This window comes from Euprymna scolopes, unplaced genomic scaffold (genome assembly GCF_053919585.1).
Source record: "Euprymna scolopes isolate OS-2025 unplaced genomic scaffold, ASM5391958v1 sca307, whole genome shotgun sequence".
NCBI lineage: Eukaryota > Metazoa > Mollusca > Cephalopoda > Sepiida > Sepiolidae > Euprymna > Euprymna scolopes.
Genome location: NW_027633333.1, coordinates 12501 through 20000, shown reverse-complemented (window position 1 = coordinate 20000; position 7500 = coordinate 12501). Strand labels below are relative to the sequence as shown.

The 7500-nt window shown below is 58.7% G+C and overlaps 2 non-coding genes and 1 pseudogene across 2 annotated transcripts in view; all 3 read right to left on the bottom strand.

Moving 5' to 3' along the window:
- Positions 1 to 1392, bottom strand: part of LOC145274268 (large subunit ribosomal RNA) — a 5721-nt gene extending 4329 nt beyond the window's left edge. Inside the window, exon 1 of the ribosomal RNA XR_013866627.1 lies at positions 1 to 1392. This exon is cut by the window's left edge and continues 4329 nt beyond it. This is a non-coding gene — a ribosomal RNA (large subunit ribosomal RNA).
- Positions 1393 to 1987: 595 nt separating this feature from the next.
- LOC145274264 (5.8S ribosomal RNA) lies at positions 1988 to 2145 on the bottom strand. Its single transcript, XR_013866626.1, has one exon. It is a non-coding gene; the product is annotated as a 5.8S ribosomal RNA (ribosomal RNA).
- Positions 2146 to 2540: 395 nt separating this feature from the next.
- On the bottom strand, positions 2541 to 4912 carry LOC145274276 (small subunit ribosomal RNA; annotated as a pseudogene).
- Between the last annotated feature and the right edge of the window lie 2588 nt (positions 4913 to 7500).

Here is a 7500-nt window from a genome sequence, read left to right as displayed (position 1 = left end):
TCGGTCCGTGTTTCAAGACGGGTCGGGTGGGTTGCCGATGCACGTCGCTGACCCGGGGTGGCGGGCGGCTCGAGTAAAAAAGCGTCGCCGAGCGACCTCTCCGGAAACGGAAACGGGCGCGGGCGGGGTTGCCCCCGACAAGAACCCGAAACGTCGGCGAGGTGCGTGACGGCGAGGCCGCGCCAGTCCTATCCCGCCTCTCATCGCGCACGCGCCCGAGACGGTGGGGCGCCTAAGGAGCGACACACAGAGTGCGTCGCCCGCACGCGACTTCCGGCGGGATCAAAACGGACCGGCTCGCCACGTGTAACGGATCGTGTCAGATTTCCTCCGTTCCCGGCAGAAAGGGGCAGTTACGTTCGCGGGCCCGACGGCCGGTGGCCCCCGACTTCACAAGGTGGGAAGACGGGGGTTTTCAGGGTGATGAAACGCCTGCCGCCTACGGAAAAAAACCCGCGTGTTCGACCTGCACGCCGGGAACGGGTCGCGACGACGGACCGGAGGGGAAGTGCGTCCGGTGCCGGCCGCGCGGAGGTCGCGCCGAAGCGCCCGCGCCATGATTACGCCGAGCGATGAGAAGGGGACGGGTGCAGCGGAGTCGCGCGCGGAGGGAGCAGGAGGAAAGAAGAAGCGGCGGCGACGGATGCGGCGGGTTAGGGCCCGGCGGCAGCAGCGATCGAGAGGACGAGTCCCCTCCGTCGCAGCCAACCGACGCAGCCACCTACCGACGCCGCGGTCGTCACCACGTTTCCCTTCCCGCTATCCACGCGGCCCGTCTCCTTCGTCGGCGACGCGGGCACAAAAGCTGGCCCGCGGAGAACGAGTTCCCCGCGGACACGACGAACGACGACCTGTGCCGCGACGGCCTCTCTTTCAAGAACACACATCGAGTTTGGGCTCGAGCCTAGGCAGCACCGGACTGAGTCCCCCCGCGATCGCGGTGAGCGGTCCCACCCGTTTACCCCTGGGCGGTTTCACGTTCTCTTGAACTCTCTCTCCAAAGTTCTTTTCAACTTTCCCTCACGGTACTTGTCGACTATCGGACTCGTCCCGGTATTTAGCCTTGGATGGAGCTTACCACCCGATTTGGGCTGCGTTCCCAAGCAACCCGACTCTCGGATCGAAGGCCGTCGCTCGCCGTCCGCACCGAATGGGCCTGGCACCCGCCGCGGGCGGCCCCGATCGAGGGAACTCCGAACTATGCGAGACGAAAACGAACGGCTGCCTTCGACCCATGCGCCACACGTCCCGAAGCCTTTAACTTGCGACGGGATTCGGCGTTGGGCTTCTCCCGGTTCACTCGCCGTTACTAAGGGAATCCCGGTTGGTTTCTTTTCCTCCGCTTAGCGATATGCTTAAGTTCAGCGGGTCGTCTCGTCCGAGCCGAGGGCGGCGGTTTTTAGTAGAGTGTGGTGTTTGGAGGAGAGGAATCTCGATCGGTACCCTCCGTGTGACGACGGCTGGCCGATATAGCGCCCGTCCGACCGAAAATGAAGAAGCCAACAATTAAAAAAAAAGCGTGGGTCCTCCCCATCCGACGTTGCCTACGACGCGGCCACCTTTTTACGGTGCGACGGCCGTGCTCGTCGCGCTGCTCGAGGCGTCGCTGAGAGACACCTTCATGAGGCAGAGAGCGAGACGAGCAGGCGGCGCTTACGTCGGCAGTCGGTTAGGTCGGTGCTTTTTTTTTTGTTTTGTTCTCCCTTCGGCTGCTTTCGGACAGACTCCTCCTGCTCCTCCTCCACAGTGTTTCTTCACGCGGTCGAAAAGGGAAAAGACTCCGCGGTCTGCCAGCGGGAGACGAAGGAGGAGGCCGGAGAGGGTTTTAAAAAAAAAAAAGACATTGAAAGGAGTCAATTCTTTTTTTATTTTTCTTCCCCCTCGTCACTCGCTCCTGCGACGTCCCGGTTACCACCGTGCCGAGGACCGGGCGGGCACGGGGACGGCAAGATGTCGTTTCGTTAACGGAGAAAGACATGTAACGTTCCGCCTCTCGACCGGACGTGGCCCCGAGACAAGGGATCTCGGGGCCGCAATGTGCGTTCGAGGTGTCGATGTTCACTGAGTCCTGCAATTCGCATCAGTTCTCGCGGCTGGCCGCGCTCTTCATCGACGGACGAGCCGAGTGATCCCCCGTCCAGGGTTCAGCACTTGGGTTTTTTATATTAGTTTTTGTTTATATAGATTTAGTAGTGTGCGAGGAGGTCTGTGCGAGGAGGCGTGACGGCATTGCAATGTCGCGAGTAGTTTGTTTTTAGCTAGCGGCGGTGGCACAGCGGCTGCAAAAAAAACAAAAAACGATAAAGCGGCGACAAGGCAAAGAAGAAGCGGCCATCACTTGCGGTGGGCGAAAAAACAAACAGGTGGTAAGACGCGGAAGCAAGCAAGAAGAGCTGGGGCTTTAAAAACCTCCGCGTCACCACAAATCTATCTCTCGCTCCGCCTTTTATAGGTTTGTTTGCGCGCATTCGAGGCGTTGACGCCGACAGACAGAGGAGGTAGGCCGGAAAACAACAAACCAGTCTCGAACGGGAAAACGGTAATGATCCTTCCGCAGGTTCACCTACGGAAACCTTGTTACGACTTTTACTTCCTCTAAACGATCGGGTTCGGTCGTCTTCTCCAGGCATCGAACGCCGAGGCGTAGATGCACGAGTGTCGTGACGGACACGTCGCGCACTGCCCGGCGGCGTCGTCGGCCAGATCCGAGGACCTCACCGGACCGTTCGATCGGTAGTAGCGACGGGCGGTGTGTACAAAGGGCAGGGACGTGATCGACGCGGGCTGTTGACCCGCGCCTACCGGGAATTCCTCGTTCACGGGGTTGGTTACAGGCCCCGATCCCTATCACGGGAGGTGGTTCAGAGGTTTCCCAACCCTCTCGGGCCGGGGCGAAGTCCCCGCTGATACCTCCAGTGTAGCGCGCGTGCGGCCCCGGACATCTAAGGGCATCACAGACCTGTTATCGCTCCGCCTCGTGTGGCTTTCTGCCACCCGTCCCTCTAAGAAGTGCGTGAGAAAACCGACCCGGACCCGAGCGCCACGGAGGACGCCGAGCCCGCCGTAAAAATCACTGACATCGGCGCACTAGTTAGCAGGCCGGAGTCTCGTTCGTTATCGGAATCAACCAGACGGATCGCTCCACCAACTAAGAACGGCCATGCACCACCACCCACCGAATCGAGAAAGAGCTATCGATCTGTCAATCCTACCGGTGTCCGGACCGGGTGAGTTTTCCCGTGTTGAGTCAAATTAAGCCGCAGGCTCCACTCCTGGTGGTGCCCTTCCGTCAATTCCTTTAAGTTTCAGCTTTGCAACCATACTCCCCCCGGAACCGAACTCTGGTTTCCCGCAGGCTACCCGCCGGGTCATGGAAGCGAACGCCGGCGGATCGCCGGTCGGCATCGTTTACGGTCGGAACTACGACGGTATCTGATCGTCTTCGAACCTCCGACTTTCGCTCTTGATCGAGGAAAACGTGCTTGCCACACGCCATCGCTGCAGTTCGTCTTGCGACGATCCAAGAATTTCACCTCTAACGTCGCAATACGAGTGGCCCCGACCGCTCCCTTCGATCATTGCCTCGCCGTAGACGGAGACCGACAGACGTAGACGAGGCCCTCTTCCATCATTCCATGCTTATCGTATGCAAGCTTGAACAGCCCGCTCTGAGCACTCTAATTTTTTCAAAGTGAACGTACCGGCCGCCGCGGACACTCGGTTAAGAGCACCCTTGGAGGAGAAACCGCCGACCGCAACACGCGCGCAGACAAGACACGAAGCAGGGACTCGGAGCGGACCGGGGGGTTCAAAAAAAAAGAGGAACGCGCGGAAAGGGAGAGGGAGAGAAGCGCGGGGGTCAGAGTGCGGGGATGCGAATGAACACACCCAAACACACACACGTAGCACCCCCCCGTTAGACTACTCCCGGAACCGAACCGACGACCACTTGTTTTTTTTTTTCCCGGATCCCGATCACGACCTCCTCGTCCACCTCGCCGGCAGGACCGCGTGGCGGGTATGCTAGCGGTTGACACCGGCGGAAAGGGCCGGGAATGCGAACGGACGACCAAAGTCAACGACGGACGATGGCGCCGCCGCCCCGGGGCCGCTTGCGCGACCACGAACCCGAGTTCGGACTACGAGCTTTTTAACCGCAACAACTTTAATATACGCTACCGGAGCTGGAATTACCGCGGCTGCTGGCACCAGACTTGCCCTCCGGTTGGTCCTCGTTAACGGATTTGAAGTGTACTCATTCCGATCGCGGGGCCTCGACAGAGTCCCGCGTCGTTATTTTTCGTCACTACCTCCCCGTGCCGGGAGTGGGTAATTTGCGCGCCTGCTGCCTTCCTTGGATGTGGTAGCCGTTTCGCATGCTCCCTCTCCGGAATCGAACCCCGATTCCCCGTTACCCGTAGTAACCACGGTAGGCACTTAACCGACCGTCGACAGTTGATAGGGCGGACCCTCGAGAGACCCGTCGCCGGGCGTGAAAGCTCGTGCGATCGACCAGTGAGTTATCCAGAGTCACCAAAGCGGAGCGCGCCGCCCTATGAGCCCCGCCACCGAACGGACCCGCGAGCGGGAACGCCGACGACGGGAGGACGGAATGACGCGCATCGGTCTCAGTCTAATATGTAGCGCCGCGACCCGGAACGGCCGACGCGGGTGCCAGCGCGCGAGGCGTGGCGACGACGGCGCGCCGACCGATCGCGGCCTGTGTCACATGTATTAGCTCTAGAATTGCCACAGTTATCCATCGCCTCCGAGGAGGAATACGGTCCCGAGGATTAGGTCCGGTTCCTGAGCCATTCGCGGTTTCGCCCGTTCTAATGCGTGGCGTGAACTTACACTTGCATGGCTTAAGCTTTGAGACAAGCATATGACTACTGGCAGGATCAACCAGGTATCGTTGGAATTTGGGACTTTGTTTCGACAGAACGACAGACCGACCGACCGACCGACCGACATAAGACAGACAACTACAACGACGGGCACGTGTTTATTTGTTTTTCGAGGAGGTTCGCCGTCAGTAGAAGCGCGCTGCCCGCGCTGATGGCCTCTTTTTTGTTTCTCCCCTGACTTGGACCGAGACCGAGACTCAAAGAACGAAAGCGACCAACGTCGACAACAACAACGACAACGGCACCCTTGACAGCGATACATACGACAAACGACAAGCAGCACGACGGCAGTGCACACGGACATCGAGGGTCAAGGTGCAGACTGAACTCGCCGAGGTCGTCGTCATCGTGGTCGCCATCGATTCCGTCTCGTCGTCGTCGTCGTCAACGTCCACGTCACAGCCGGCCGAGAAGAGAGAACAGACGACAGCGTCGACAACAACAACATCGACAACGGCACCCTTGACAGCGATACATACGACAAACGACAAACAGCACGACGGCAGTGCACACGGACATCGGAGGTCAAGGTGCAGACTGGAATCGTCGAGGTCGTCGTCATCGTGGTCGCCATCGATGCCGTCTCGTCGTCGTCGTCGTCGTCTTCGTCGTCGTCGTCGTCATCAACGTACCAACCGACCGAGACGAGAGAGCAAGCAACAACGTCGACAACAACAACGACAACGGCACCCTTGACAGCGATACATACGACAAACGACAAACAGCACGACGGCAGTGCACACGGACATCGGAGGTCAAGGTGCAGACTGAACTCGTCGAGGTCGTCGTCATCGTGGTCGCCATCGATGCCGTCTCGTCGTCGTCGTCGTCGTCTCCGTCGTCGTCGTCGTCGTCGCCAACGTCAACGTCAACATCACAGCCGTCATCGGGGAGGAGCTGGACCAGGGCAGCGGCGGCGTAAATTTTCCCGTCACCTTCGTCGTCGCCTTCGTCGACCGACCGACCGACCGGCGTCGTGTTCGTGCTCGGAAAACCGAGGAGAGACAACGTGCACATGGCGCGTTCTCGCAAGCGGCTCCTCGGTCCGATTTTTTTGGGCGGCTTTTTCGAGCTTTTTTTTTTTTTTCTCACCCTTTCGTCCGTGCGACGGCGAACGTTAGGGGAAAAAAAAAAAAAAAAAAAACGACAACAACGCGGCGGACCGGGCGAACAACATCGTCGACACACACGACATTGACGACCGGTCCCCCTTTTCACAATCGCATCGAGATAAAAACGAACGAGTCCGATTCGAGCACCGAGTCGCGAGCGGGAGGACTGTCGGTGCAAGTATCGATCACTGACGTGAGCGCTTCGCCGGACAGAGGATGGCTCATCCGGCAGCCGTGCAAATCGACGGTATGGGAAGAACGAACAAGAAGAGCAACGACTTGATCGGCGGCTTGGGAACTGCGGACGGTGAAAACGGGTTAATCGACTGCGACCACGACTGCTCGATCGATCTTCTTTGGCGCTAACAAAGGTGGAGGTGGCGCAAGAAGGGACTAGCGCTATCACCGTCCACGTATCAGAAGATGCGGCGGCAGACGTCGACGCTTATGCGTTGTCGGACGAGAAGTCGCTGCAGCACGTGTACCGCGAGCGGGACGTCCAAGGTTTTGCCAGACGGAAAGAAATCGGGTGTCAGCGAACGTTCACACGGCTGTGAGATCGGACGCTGACAGGAGTAGGAGGCGGCAGGCAGGCGGCGGTTACGGCGGCGGCGCCTGCTGCTGCTCATCCTCCTGTTTGCTGCGGCGACTTCCAGGACGGGAGAGCATCGAACAACGTACGTATGGTTACAAGGGGATCAGGATCTACATAGTGCATCCCCCGCGGCTATTTTTGTTTGTTTGTTCGCTCGTTCGTTAATTCGTTCGTTCGTTCGTTCGTTCGTTACAATGTACGTTTTTCCGTTCGACGGCGGCAGAGAGCGGCGGCGTTTCTCCCTAATCCGGAGGATTTATCGGTCGCACAGCGATGGGTCGTTCGGCCGATCATCGAAAGATTCGCAGGTAGTGGTTGAATGGCAGAACGGCAGCAACAACAGCGGCGGCTGAGAGCGGCGAACGCTGAGGCGGAAGCAGAAGCTGCAGCAAACGTATCGGCTAAACATGGTGGACATAGATATGGCTGACGACGCGGGTACCACGACGACTATGGAACCAGGAAAAGGAGCCGTTAGTTGTTCCAACATATCGTTCGACACGTCGAGCAGCCCTAGGTCCACGGAGAAGCACACACACGTACCACGTATTATAACCTAACGACGATGAGCGGGCGCACGGTTGGCAGGAACGAAGGCGGCGGATCAAAACAAGTTGGAGCGCGGGGCGACAGCGATAACGGTGACAGCCCTAGGCGGCGGAGATGCCACTTTCTGACGCCTTTGCGACAAGCCCGTAGAGACGTTCCGGACCACCACGAGGCAAAGAGTCGCTGCTCCGACGAACCGACACACCAAAGTGTGCTTCCTACCGAACATGTTTTATAAAACTTTCAAACTGGAAAACCCCAGAAATGGTGTTGGTATTTGTCCAGACCCACCTCCGACACCTGAAAATGGTGGTCAAAAAAAACGTCGATTATACGA